The sequence below is a fragment of the Struthio camelus genome, chromosome 5, assembly GCF_040807025.1.
Source record: "Struthio camelus isolate bStrCam1 chromosome 5, bStrCam1.hap1, whole genome shotgun sequence".
Classification (NCBI taxonomy): Eukaryota; Metazoa; Chordata; class Aves; order Struthioniformes; family Struthionidae; genus Struthio; species Struthio camelus.
The window spans coordinates 34,884,432-34,896,129 of record NC_090946.1 but is presented as its reverse complement, the minus strand read 5'-3'; the positions used below and the strand labels follow the sequence as shown (position 1 = coordinate 34,896,129).

Here is an 11,698-nt window from a genome sequence, read left to right as displayed (position 1 = left end):
AGTGCTTTAGCTCTGTAACTCTTAATGCTTTGCCACATTATTGGATCTCAAGGTTTTTTGAAGGTGGCTTAGCTTCTTTTATCTTTCCAATTTCTACCGTCTTGAACATATTTCAAGTCAGACACTCTAAGTACATGTATTTGCAAAGCTGCTATGGCACAAATTTTCCAAGTATAATATGTTGCAAAAGCTTTCTTTTTGCCTCTGAATGTCTCCCCCTGCAGGGCAGGGAAAATTATTTTACTAAAAATATTGGTATGTATGTCATGTATGTGTGGGAGCTCAGATACATGAGATGTATAGACTTTTTTTTTTTTAAGTGGTCTCATGATATGTCTGGTCACGTTTGCTATCGAGGGGTTAAACTTGCTAATGAAATCGAATTAGAATGACCTTCCTGCTCTCATTTAGAGACACTTTCTCATCAAATGTATTGGTAGTTGATGCAAAAGATTATTCTGGGGTCACTGTTGAAGGTTTGTGGTGGTTGTATTTGGACAGAATGGAAGCCCTCCTGTTCTCTAAGAAGTATCAATAGATTGTTTAATATATTTTGTAATTAATGCACAGCTATATTTCTGACAGGATTTTAAAAAATAAACTAATTAAAAAGAGCTGTGTATGTTGCATTTTTATTTCCATCAGAGGATGTTCAGAAAGATTAACTACTACAGGACCTGTTCCGTAATTTCTCAGTTCTGTGTGTTTCAGAGTTGGCTAGTTTATAATGGAGATCATGTATCATATAGCAGTCAAACACTATCAAGATTAAAAAGTGTAATTTATTAAAAGGCAGTGTTAGCTAGTGTAACTGATAATAAATTAAGCTTTGTCTTCTGGTAATGAATGAAGTATTCTTGTGGCAATGCGGCCATTGAAGATGCAGCTCTGAAAAAACACCCCACACTGTCATTTAACTGGCCACATCCTGCTTGCTTACTGTGTTGGTCACAAAAACAGCTATTTGTTGAAGCTTTTTGTAAGAGACCCGGATCAGAAATGAAAAGGAGTTTTGAGTTCCACTCTCTGAAAAAGAAAGATGTGCTTGCTTCCTGGCAGTCTGCTAACTTATTTCAGCCACAGCGTTCTTTTGGATTTGCTTTTAGCAGCATCAGAGGGAAGAGGAATCTAAAATGTTTATAATCTTCAAGACCTTCAAATTCTCAGTGGTATTTACTAGAGGTAATGTCTAATACTGTTCAGTTAATGTTAATTATGACTTATCTTTCATGGAGGAAGTTAGTCTTAATACCTTCCATTGGTAATGGACAGGAGAGCATGGTCAGCTAACAGTATCTGTTGTGTTAATCTGTTTTTAATCCTCTATTTTTAATGTTCCTTACTTTTAAGTGCATTAAAATATTTTTTTGATGAGATGAATTGCTTTTCTTTCAAGCAGGAAAAATTAGGCATATGCAGCTGCACCTGTGAATGGAAAGTCAACATGCAGCAATACAAGATACCAGCAGTGTAAAAGTATGCCCACGTCTATGTAAATACAAATATGTGAACATAGGTCTTATGTACCTATAAGTTTCTGTTAAATATTGATGCCCCCCTCCCCCCACTAATAGACCTGATGGTCTACAAGTGAAACAACAACAATGGACCAGAATTTTCCTACTAAATAGCTTTAGGACAAATGCCAGTTCATTTCAAGACTTGACCTGGGACTTTGCTCGCAGAAGAGCAATAGTCATGAACTAAAGGTGTTCCATCTGGAAAAACAAAACTTGCTCTACTAGCCCCAGTGAGCACATTCAGTTTTAGACTTCAGCTGGTCTGTGCTGCATCTTGTTCAGAGTCTTTAGATTTTGTGTCTATTTAGCCTGTTCCAAGACACTGCTTAAAAAAATTGAGAAAACATAACCTTATTGATTTAGCTCAGATGAGGGGTGGGAGCGCTATTATCATGTGCGAAAAATAAAAGGCAATAGAACAGGAGGTCAGTGGACCAGATACAACAGGCAGGGAAACTAGGCTTCTCTGGATGAAATGAGTAAAATGGCTGATGAATTGTGCCTGTTGTACCTTTTGGGGAGGAAAAAAAACCACCAAAAAACACCCCCCCACACACACCATTCATGGAGGAAAGGGTTACAGTGGCAGGGCCAGTGGCTAAAGGAAGTCCACGTCACTGTTACCACTGTCTCACCTTCTTAGTTTGCCCACCCTGAGCCTTTGTCTGCTTCATGGTAAAGGGGTGGCCTGCCCAGGCACTGAGCGGACCCTGGTGACTCCACAGCCCTCACAGGAGCTAACAATCTTAGTGACCTGGAAGACACAATTTCAGAATTTGTGGCCTTCATGTCTTTTTCCTTTCCTGGTTTTAATTTCTGTTTGTTGAAGAACTTCTCACTTACTTGATAAAATTACATGTCTATGCGCACAGAGGCACCTATTTAACCGTTACTATCAGCTTGTCATGTCTCATGTCTGAAGACTTTATGCTATTTCTGCCTCTTCTCCAATTTGTGAATAAGAATTAAAAAAAAAAAAAACCACACACACACACACACACCCCAACCCAGACAGAACTATGTCTGTTTCTCCTAGTTGCTCCCTTTTTTTCCCCCGCTTGTCTGCAAGGAAGCAGGAGAAGAGGGTCTAATGTAGCTTGAGTCTCTCTCTCTCTCTCTCTCTCTCTCTCTCTCTCATTGCTGTTTTATTCCAAGCAGAACCATTATTATCACTGCTTTTCATTCCTTCTTCAAGACTGCACACCCCCCCCCCCCCGGTTGGAAAGACTACAGGATATTGTTGAAGTGAAATTACCTTGCTATTTTTTTTTTGGGGGGGGGGGGGGGGGGAGATAAAGGTTAAGAGAGCATCATGAAGATAATCTTTCTACTCTGCACTATTTAGTCTTTTGGTGATGAAGCTGTTTGTTTGACCCCCCCCATTTGGTCTGCTGAAATAAACATTCTGGTTTTACAGCTCTGAAAGTTGTGTTTTTGTTTTGTTTTGTTTTTTCCTCTCAGATGGGCTGGGAAAACTCCTGAAACTGTGAGAGGAAGCGATTGTGAAACAGGAACATCATTTCCCTATTAGCCTCAGTGCAAACCTTGACTGATGTGCTTCCTCTTCCGCTCTGCTGGTCCCCTGGCCTATCCCTGAGTCAACACAACACATGAAGTTTTCCGAGTTTAGTGATTTCATCTTAACCGTGTAAGATAGTTGGAGCTTGTTGTTGCCTGCTCTTTTGTCCCAATCGGATCTTAATTGCAGGCTAGCGCCAGCCACTCTCTAATATAACTGCGGTTAATTATTTACTGCTGAGCCGTTCGTTTGGTGCTGAGGCATGGGGAAGGCTGCTGTCACCTCACATCTCACATTGCTCTAAAGCAGCCCCTCAGGAACAAACTGATCATTTCTCACCAAGGTACCAGCCACATTCGAGCTCAGCTGGCTCGAATAGATGCCAACCTGTTGCAAAATGAATGTATAGCCCATATATATGTTTTCTGGTGACATCGGGGGGGGGGGGGGGAGCTTGCTTACCATGTTGAAAAGTGAAAGGTCAAAGGCACCAAGAGGCCAACACCTAAATGGAGCAGTGCTGTATCAGTGGGATGCTCACAGGTTTGGGAAAAACACTCTTACATTCTCTCAGCCTATTAAAAATTACATCTGATTGAAGAGTCACATTTTTGCACAGTTCGTTATGGGATTTTTAGCAAGTAGGGCTTTTTTTTTTTTTTCCCACTTCCCAGAGAGAAACTCATTTCCATGGTACTTTGCTGATTATTAATATGCTACAAAAAGCAATGAGATGAATCTCAGCTTGTCTCACCTGATCTTTGAAGAAGAAAGTTTTCTGCAGACTCAGGACAATTCTGTTACAGGCCATACAGACTAATGATGGTTAGTTGCTGTTGTTTTCTTCTTCTGCCTTCAGAAGTAAATATTCCTCTCTGTGACTGTTAGCCTAAACTCTAGGGAAACAATTGTGTCAAGCCACTGAAGTGCCTACAGTTCATTCTGTTCTTAAATGCAAAGTTGGTGAGTTTTACTCGTCAAATCAAGACGATGGTATCTTTCGAGAAGGGAGTTTTAGGTGTCCTTAGGTTTGGGGATAAAGACCAGGACCGTTTCAGACAGCCATGTGAGCAAGTGTGTGAATGCAAAGGAGCTGCATCTTAAACTCTGCCTATTGCTTACTCTTATAACGATGTCTCTCTTCGAGCCGGTTCTGTACCTCCCACACCTTCACACCTCCTCATATGAGAGCAGAAAGGGTAAGCAGTTTTGTTTCTTTTTTTAACAGCTGTATTACCATACTTTACCAGAACACCAGAGCTAGAGTGCTGGTGAGCATTAAAATGCATTCAAAGGGCCTGTATCTAAATTCTCTCTCTCAATTTAATTGTAATTACTGGACAAGGCTTGTAGCTCCCTGAAAGTACAGCTGAATAGAGCCCTCAGCAGCCCAGGCAAAGTGGGGATGATGCCCCTTAAATAGCCCATTACAAAGAATGGGAGAATAAACAAAGATACCTGGGTGTGGGGGTGACAGACCTCATCCCCTCATGTGCTCTCTCTCTCAGTCACTTCTTCAATGCAAAGCTTTTATCAATGTATTATCTTTGCACCAATTTTGGTCTGGGATTCCTATCACTAAATTAAATTGGACTCCTAAAAGTCCAAGTAACAAGGCCTTTTCAGAAAGACAATGTATTAGCTTCCAGACTGGTGTAGCAAGCTCCTAAGGATCACCAGCAAAATACAGGGGCAAAGACTCCCAACTCATGAACAGTTTTCTGCAGGATTAGGCAGGACTTAGTATGCGAGATTACAAATTAACTGCTATTCACATGGAGAGCATCATATACCACTCACACTGCTTCTGACAGAATTGTCACAGTCAACGCTTTTTAAATTTTTTTGCTATTTTTCCACAAATTCAGGTCTCCCAACATACCCAAACAACAATAGATCCATTTGACACTCGGTAGGAAATGCTCATTACCAGCAGTATGTCCTCCCTCTATACTTTTTCCACCACTGTAATTCTTACTGAATGTCTGTCTCTTTGGAGGACTATTTACAAAGGCCTAAAACGTCCCTACCAGAAGTTACCATTTTTTTGGAAGTCCTTGCAAAACTGCTGAGGGCTTACTGTTTGTCTAATTTGTTGCAAGTCCTTTTAATAACTCATGACTATGATATGGATAGGTCTTCTCTCGGTCATTTTGGCCTCAAAACTGCATGTAAGGTTTGATTTGGGCAGTTTTTTTTTTTTTTTCCCCCCCCCCGCCTCTCGTCTCAGATGCAACAGCCTTTTGCTGTTTGGGATCCATCACATCAAATCTTTATTATGTCAACTGCACTGCTTGACTTGTATTTCCATAATGCTGTGGGCCAGACTTATCACACAAAGCTTTCCTGCCTCTCCCACAAGGTCTGATAGCAATACGACACAGGTTCACTATGTCAACAGCATCAACAAATCCCAGTCTCATGTGGCAACATTTACTAGCGGATCAGAATAATCGGGCACTCCACAGGGCGATTTCTTCTCTTGGCAGAATTTTTTTACTGAGTCAAGTTTTTCCACAGCTGAAAACTCCTTCCCCTCCTCACCCCCCCATCTCTTTCAACAAGTGGTGTCATTTTAGTCTAAGAAGAAAAGCCATGAACTCAGGCCTTATTCCCACTACTTTTGATCCAGCACCTTCTTCAACCTTCACACTTACTTTGCTAATCCCAGAGGGTGCAGCAACATAAATGAGTGCAAGACCTACCCTTTCCTGCAACCTTTAACGATTCTGATTTGTAGGTTTCCTAGACACATTTCTTAGACCTGCAGCCCGATCCCGCGGGTGAAGGGTTCAGCACTAAGTGATGGTAAGTGGCACAGCAAGGACTATCTCTAAACAAGCAATTCTGATTCAAAGCAAAATTGCAACAAATCTTTCCCTTTGTTGTGTGACCTTCAACCTTTAGAGCTACCTATGCCTGTTTGTATGACCTATTGTCCCTCAAATATGCAAGTCGATCAGTTACAGCACATTTAACCATCGTATTTGCTTGCCTCCCTTTGAGGTCATAAGATATGCTTACATTCAACCATATGCCAAATTCTTAAAAAGGGTCAACGGGCCATTTTCCTTCATAAGAAGGAAAATGCTGTCCAGTGACCTAAATAATTGACCTCCCCCAGTCAAGCTTTTAACAGTATGTTTCTCATGGCCAGTTTTCTAGTAGGCCTGCAGGTTTTGGTAGTTATTATCTTGAGTCTGAAGCAAAAGTGAGATTTAATGGCAGGATCACATTAGACCTGCTTTCACAGGCAGTTAACCCTGACCAAAGGCTGCCCTTCCAATTAGGTTTCAGCCTGCGTTGATGCTAGAGAAGCCTAGCGTCAGCCAGCGTTTTGACACAATCCTCCGTTTTATGAGGGATTATTGCAGGGCCTGCCAGTAGCATTTGATACTAACCTAAGATGACTTCTCATGACTTAACAGCACACCCAAAACCTGCACTGGTTTAGGTGTCCCAGTTCAGAGTTCACTCTGTTATGGCTGGGGAAACTCTGTTGGTTACGAGCCCTGGAGGGCCACCACGTGGGCTTAACACAAAACTTGTGATCACTGTTATCCACTAGTTACATTTATAGAGCTGGCACTTCGTTGGATAGAGCACTGCTACAATGTTTAGTTAAACGTGGCTTTATCAGCTTACGCAAGAAGACAGACACCTATGTAGCACCCTCAGGAGGGTGGAGGATAGGAGACAAGTTGCCTGGCTACACCAAGTACAGGCACGGCTGCTGCTAACCAGAAAGCATCACCTTTCTGCACACACACTTGGCTCTTGCCACAAGCTGCATAAGTGGCTGTATGTGGGGCTGTGGCCTCTGCGCCCCCCCCCGCCAAAATCAATTTTCTGCAATAATACCAACCTCATACCCTGTACAGCATAAACAAAATAAACGTACCGGCTTTCAGAGGCACTTCACATCTCTACAAATATTACTGCTGCTTAATAGATGCACCATGACACTTCAATGCATACAGATGGTGCAGGACCAGCAGGGTGTATGGGTTTTGCTGCGAACTGCCTTGGTGAAGGGAGTCTGGTTTGCAAAGGAGGGTAGAGCCAGGTAAGAGCCCACATGCGCGCGTGCGTGTGTTGACAGAGGCAACCTGCCTGGTCCTGGGGAAAGGGTAGGCGACAAAGACAGATTTGCATTCCTTCAAGAATCTCAGAAATTTATCTGAGGCTCCCATACTAAGGGCAACCCCCCCCCCCAAAAAAAAAAAAAAAAAAGCAATGTAGGAACAACACACCTGCACAGGAGGAACAACACAGCTGCAAAGCAAATACCTGCCCTCTCTGACAGCCTAATTCACTTACCCCTTCATAGTCACTGAAGATATGAATCCACAGTGCTGGATGCACCCTTGCTTTTTATGTAAAAGCCACCTGAGTCCTCGCAATGGCTGCTGTACCCGAGGCCACATGGGCAGAGGGCAGCTGCTGCCCCAGCTGGCTCTTGCCAGCTGCCCACACTAACAAGGCCACTAAAGCAGGGAAAAGCAAACCTGGGGCAAGTGGATCTTAACCAGTTTCCACCGTGTGCTGCGAGCCACAGAGCTGGCAGTGAGTGTTTCTGTAGACAGGAGGGAAGACCCAAGCAGCTGCGGATTAGGTTAAGCATTGGGGAAAGTTAACGAAGTGAGTGTTTGAAGCTGCGCTTGTTTTGTTCGTTTGGCTGCATAGCGTGGGCGTCTTATTCGCTTGTAGCAAATGCTGCCAGGTCTCATTTACTTTAGTATTTACTTTTATTTCAAAGTATTTCAAGTAAGTCAAACTTTATAGACTAGGGCACAGCCTTCCTCTGACAGGGGAATGATCAGATGGCGGCTGACACTTTTAGCTCAGGTCTGTCCAGGACAACCACGTGTCTAACTGGGATTACAGCTGCACGTGCTCCCCGTCACGCAAACAGTCAGGACGGCCCAGTGCAGGCACAGGCGCTCAGCAGGGCAAGGCCGCGGGGGACAGCCGCCCCGTGGCAGCGATGGCAGCAGCACCCGCGGGCTGCAGGTGGCAGTAGGCACCGGGAGCTGGGCCTCCCGCATCCTCCGATCTCTTATATGCAATCATACCGCAAATAAACAATAAATCATCGGGCTGAGGTGAGCCCAAAGCGTTTAGCAATTTTTAAAAGAGAGCCAGCCCCTCACAGATATGCAGGAGAGAAGGGGGGACTTCTTGTTTCTACCCCAAGAACTACTAATATATATTAGTCAATAGCTGTTTAGTGTGGAGTGGATTAAAAACCCACACTGAAAAAAAGGGCTGGTTTTTACCAATAATGGTTATAAATCACTCTAAGAGTCCTGAAGGGGAGGTGATACATGGCCCAGATTTTGTGGTTTCTCACTGACCTTTAGCATACACAGATTCCATTCTGTTGCCTTCCCGCTGCTTCCGCTGCAGCTACAAACTTTAAAACTGGGCAGATCTCAAACCTGGCCTCTCTGGTCTTCCAGGAGCCTTAGCAATTCTCACAGAACTCATGCTTTCATGATTTAAAAAAAAAAAAAAGGGGGGGGGGGAACAGTAATTTTCAGCGATGATAGCAACTGAGGAAAATTTCTGGATGTGAGCCAATGCAGCTGTCTTCATAAATTTCAAGACAGAAAGATCAACTCTGTGACTCCAATCTATTTTCCAGTGTAACAAAGGTTGTTACTATATGGTCTATAATAATTGCTCCACAAGAATTATGAACTAGCATTAAGTAGGAGTTAGCTCTGAAGCCTAATGACAGATACTTCAAACTGACTCCCTGAATATTGCTACAATTTATAGCTACTGCAAAGCTGCTGTAGGCTATAGTAGAAGATTAGGGTAGGTAAGACCCTTCAAGTTTTGTGTGTGTGTGTGTTTTTTTTTTTTAAGGAGTTTGCTTTCTCTTTGTTTAATGAACAATCTGATGACCAGACTATAATTAACCCTCTACCTCGCCTTATATGATAGCAATTCTCAGTGAAAAAATTCATCTAGTCCGCTCTTTCCTTTGCCTGCATATGCTTCTTTCTTCATTGCCCTCTTCCATACGTTCTTTTGTACATGGATGCGTCTCCTGTACACACTCACCCCTATTTGTGGCCTAGAGAGCGTGCTGGCCATATACAAGTAGCAATTATGAATTAATAATGAGAATTTCCAATTCACTTATGTCTTCACTGGAATCACTATTTCATTTTATCACTGAGACTTGAGAAATACAGTCCAAACTGCTAACGCACCCCGAGTTGCTCCTCCTTTTGTACTTCAGGCAGCTTTCACTAGGCCTAGCAAGCTGCTTCTGGCAGGACTCTGCCCCCAGAAGGATTTAACTTATATATAGAGGAGATGTAAACTGACATGGCAGTTTTACACACTTAGTCTCCCAGGTGGAAATAATGATTGAATATAACTCATACAGGTGCTCAAGGTCTCTGTATCTTCAGGTGTACTTGTATTGGCGTATAATGAATGAAAGGCAGCCAATTGGCAGGTGGAAAGTGGTAGTTACCACATGCAGTTTGAACACTGTATTATTAAAGAACGTATGCTCTTCCTTCATTGCTCCAACTGCTAAGCTACTTTAAAGGCTAGCATTCATGTTCTGAAGCTTTTGCTTATTTAGTTAAGTGCGTGGTGCCCTCACCACAAGCTGCTGTGATAGCAAGGGGGCAGCAAGCGTTCTCTGAATGGGTAAATAAGTAATACAATCCCATTTAAGCTGTTGTTGTGCCGCCAAATCTGTCTTCTACGTTTGAAAAATGAATAAGACGACTGACTATCTCCTCTTCGCTCAGGGAAAGGCCAAACGTTAACCACACTCTGCCCACTTGGAATTAGGAGCAAAACTTGCAGACTTCCTAGGGAGCCTGAGCATTTGTGGGAAAGAAGCAAACTGACTGTACGTGCCAAATTTCCAGTACTCTGCAGGAGGGACACTTCCCTGTGGGAAACTCCCTGGATACCACAGTGGCTGGCTGCACTCCGTCGTAATAGCCTTAGCTCATGACTGGTGTGTTCAGTGACAGAAACTGGGAAATTAGGACGGCACACAAAGGTTCAAGGACTTTCCTGACACATTCTGCGCTTGAGTAAGTCTTGTTTTCTCACTTGTTTTGTCACAGGTTTCCTGAACTCTGCTGCCAGGTCCCTCTGCACAGGAAGCAGTGATTCCCAGCATGGCTGTATCTTCAAATAAACGCACGCTGACCGGTCAACAACAGCTGGTGCTCGCCTCTGTAAGTACGACGCCGTGCTTCCTGCCCCAGCTGCAGTGCAGCTGCCACGGGGACGGGAACGATGAAGCTCCAGGATGAGGTTTCAGAGGACCGCGGAGCCACTGTGAGCGCTCCGGGCTGCGAAAGGCCAATGCCGGGCCACTAGCCAAGGCTCCCGGCGCTCGCCTTGCCCTTGGCCAGAGCTCACTGCTGCCTTTTGGGAGGCAGTTCAGCTCACTGAGCTGGCAGAAGGCTCGTACAGCTCAAAAATTTGAGTAGTTTTCCAACAGTTGGGTGGGCTCAGTTGTCTCACCGGGCACTAAAGGAGTGCCAGAGCCCAGCCCGCGAAGGAGGCGCACCGCGCAGCAAGGGAAGGCTCACGAACCACCATGCCGAAATGGCTCCTTGAAGCAAGACACATGCTGCAAGTCAGTTGCCTTCCTCTCTCCGCTGCCGGTATGGGGAGCCTGCAAGTCTTCGCAGGGCAGCTGGACGCTTCCCGCGCCGGGCAGGCAGTTAGTGCCAGTGAGGCAGCAGGACGGAGCAGACGGTCTGGCCTCCCACCTCTTTCTTGAGTTGAGGTGCCTGACTCACAGCTCAACATATGGCACAAACCTCTTTTGTGAGTGGGCACTTCACCCCGCAGGGTGGGCTGACACAGGGAGGCACTTTCCCATCTTCCTCCACAGCCAGGCCACTAACCAACATGCACGAGAGGTTCACGGGACTGCTGAAAAGAGTGAAGAAGAGAGGCCCGACTCCAGTACAGTGAGGAGGGGGCCCAGTGTGCCCTTGCCGATGGCGTCCCGCAGCAGCAGAGCCACCGGGGCAGAGCTGGACACCCTGATGGCACGGCCCCGGGAGAGCCAGGCCTGCCCTGAGCTGCCGTGGGGCCCTCCCTGGGCCGCGGGCAGGGTGCCCCGGGTCCCTGCCTCCCTGGGGAGGCGGCGTGGGGCTGGGGCACCCACAAGGCCCTGGCACCTGAGGCAGCCACTGGAGGATGGTCCCTAATGAGGTTGAGAGTGACTTTTTTTTTTCTTTCTCTTTCTTTTTTTCATTTAGACACATGATCTGTATAGGTTCCTTTTTCCAGCTGTTCAGGTTTTTCTACCGACAGTCCCACGGAAGGAGCTCGCTCAGGGCAGCGGGAGGTTAGGGTCTACAGTAAGCAGGAGCGGGAACTGTGAGCTGCTGCCCGGCCACCGCAGGAACGAACGACTGCGTATTACTGCTGCCACTAACCACTTCGGAAGGTTTTTATCACACAGCACCTACAAAGGAGGAAAGAGCAAGAGATACCGCGTAATTTGCTCCGCTGAAGGTGCTGGTTGCAACTCCTATACAGGCATTATGATTCATTTTTGTATGAAATAACCTTGTGCTGAAAAACTCCCTATTCGGGAAGGGAGGGCAGGGCTGGAGATGGAAGTGTGAAGGGCAAAGAGAAAGCTCTTTGGCAG

At 45.1% G+C, this 11,698-nt stretch overlaps 1 protein-coding gene across 10 annotated transcripts in view; it reads right to left on the bottom strand.

Annotated features, from left to right (window-relative positions):
• Positions 1 to 762: 762 nt before the first annotated feature.
• Positions 763 to 11,698, bottom strand: part of PRR5L (proline rich 5 like) — a 64,391-nt gene continuing 53,455 nt past the window's right edge. For 8 of the 10 annotated variants that reach the window (XM_068945516.1, XM_068945511.1, XM_068945514.1 and 5 more), the window contains one exon: positions 763 to 11,509. The gene's annotated coding sequence lies outside the window, so the exon portion shown is untranslated. The remainder of the gene's footprint in view (positions 11,510 to 11,698) is intronic. The other 2 variants (XM_068945512.1, XM_068945513.1) reach the window with 2 other exon arrangements.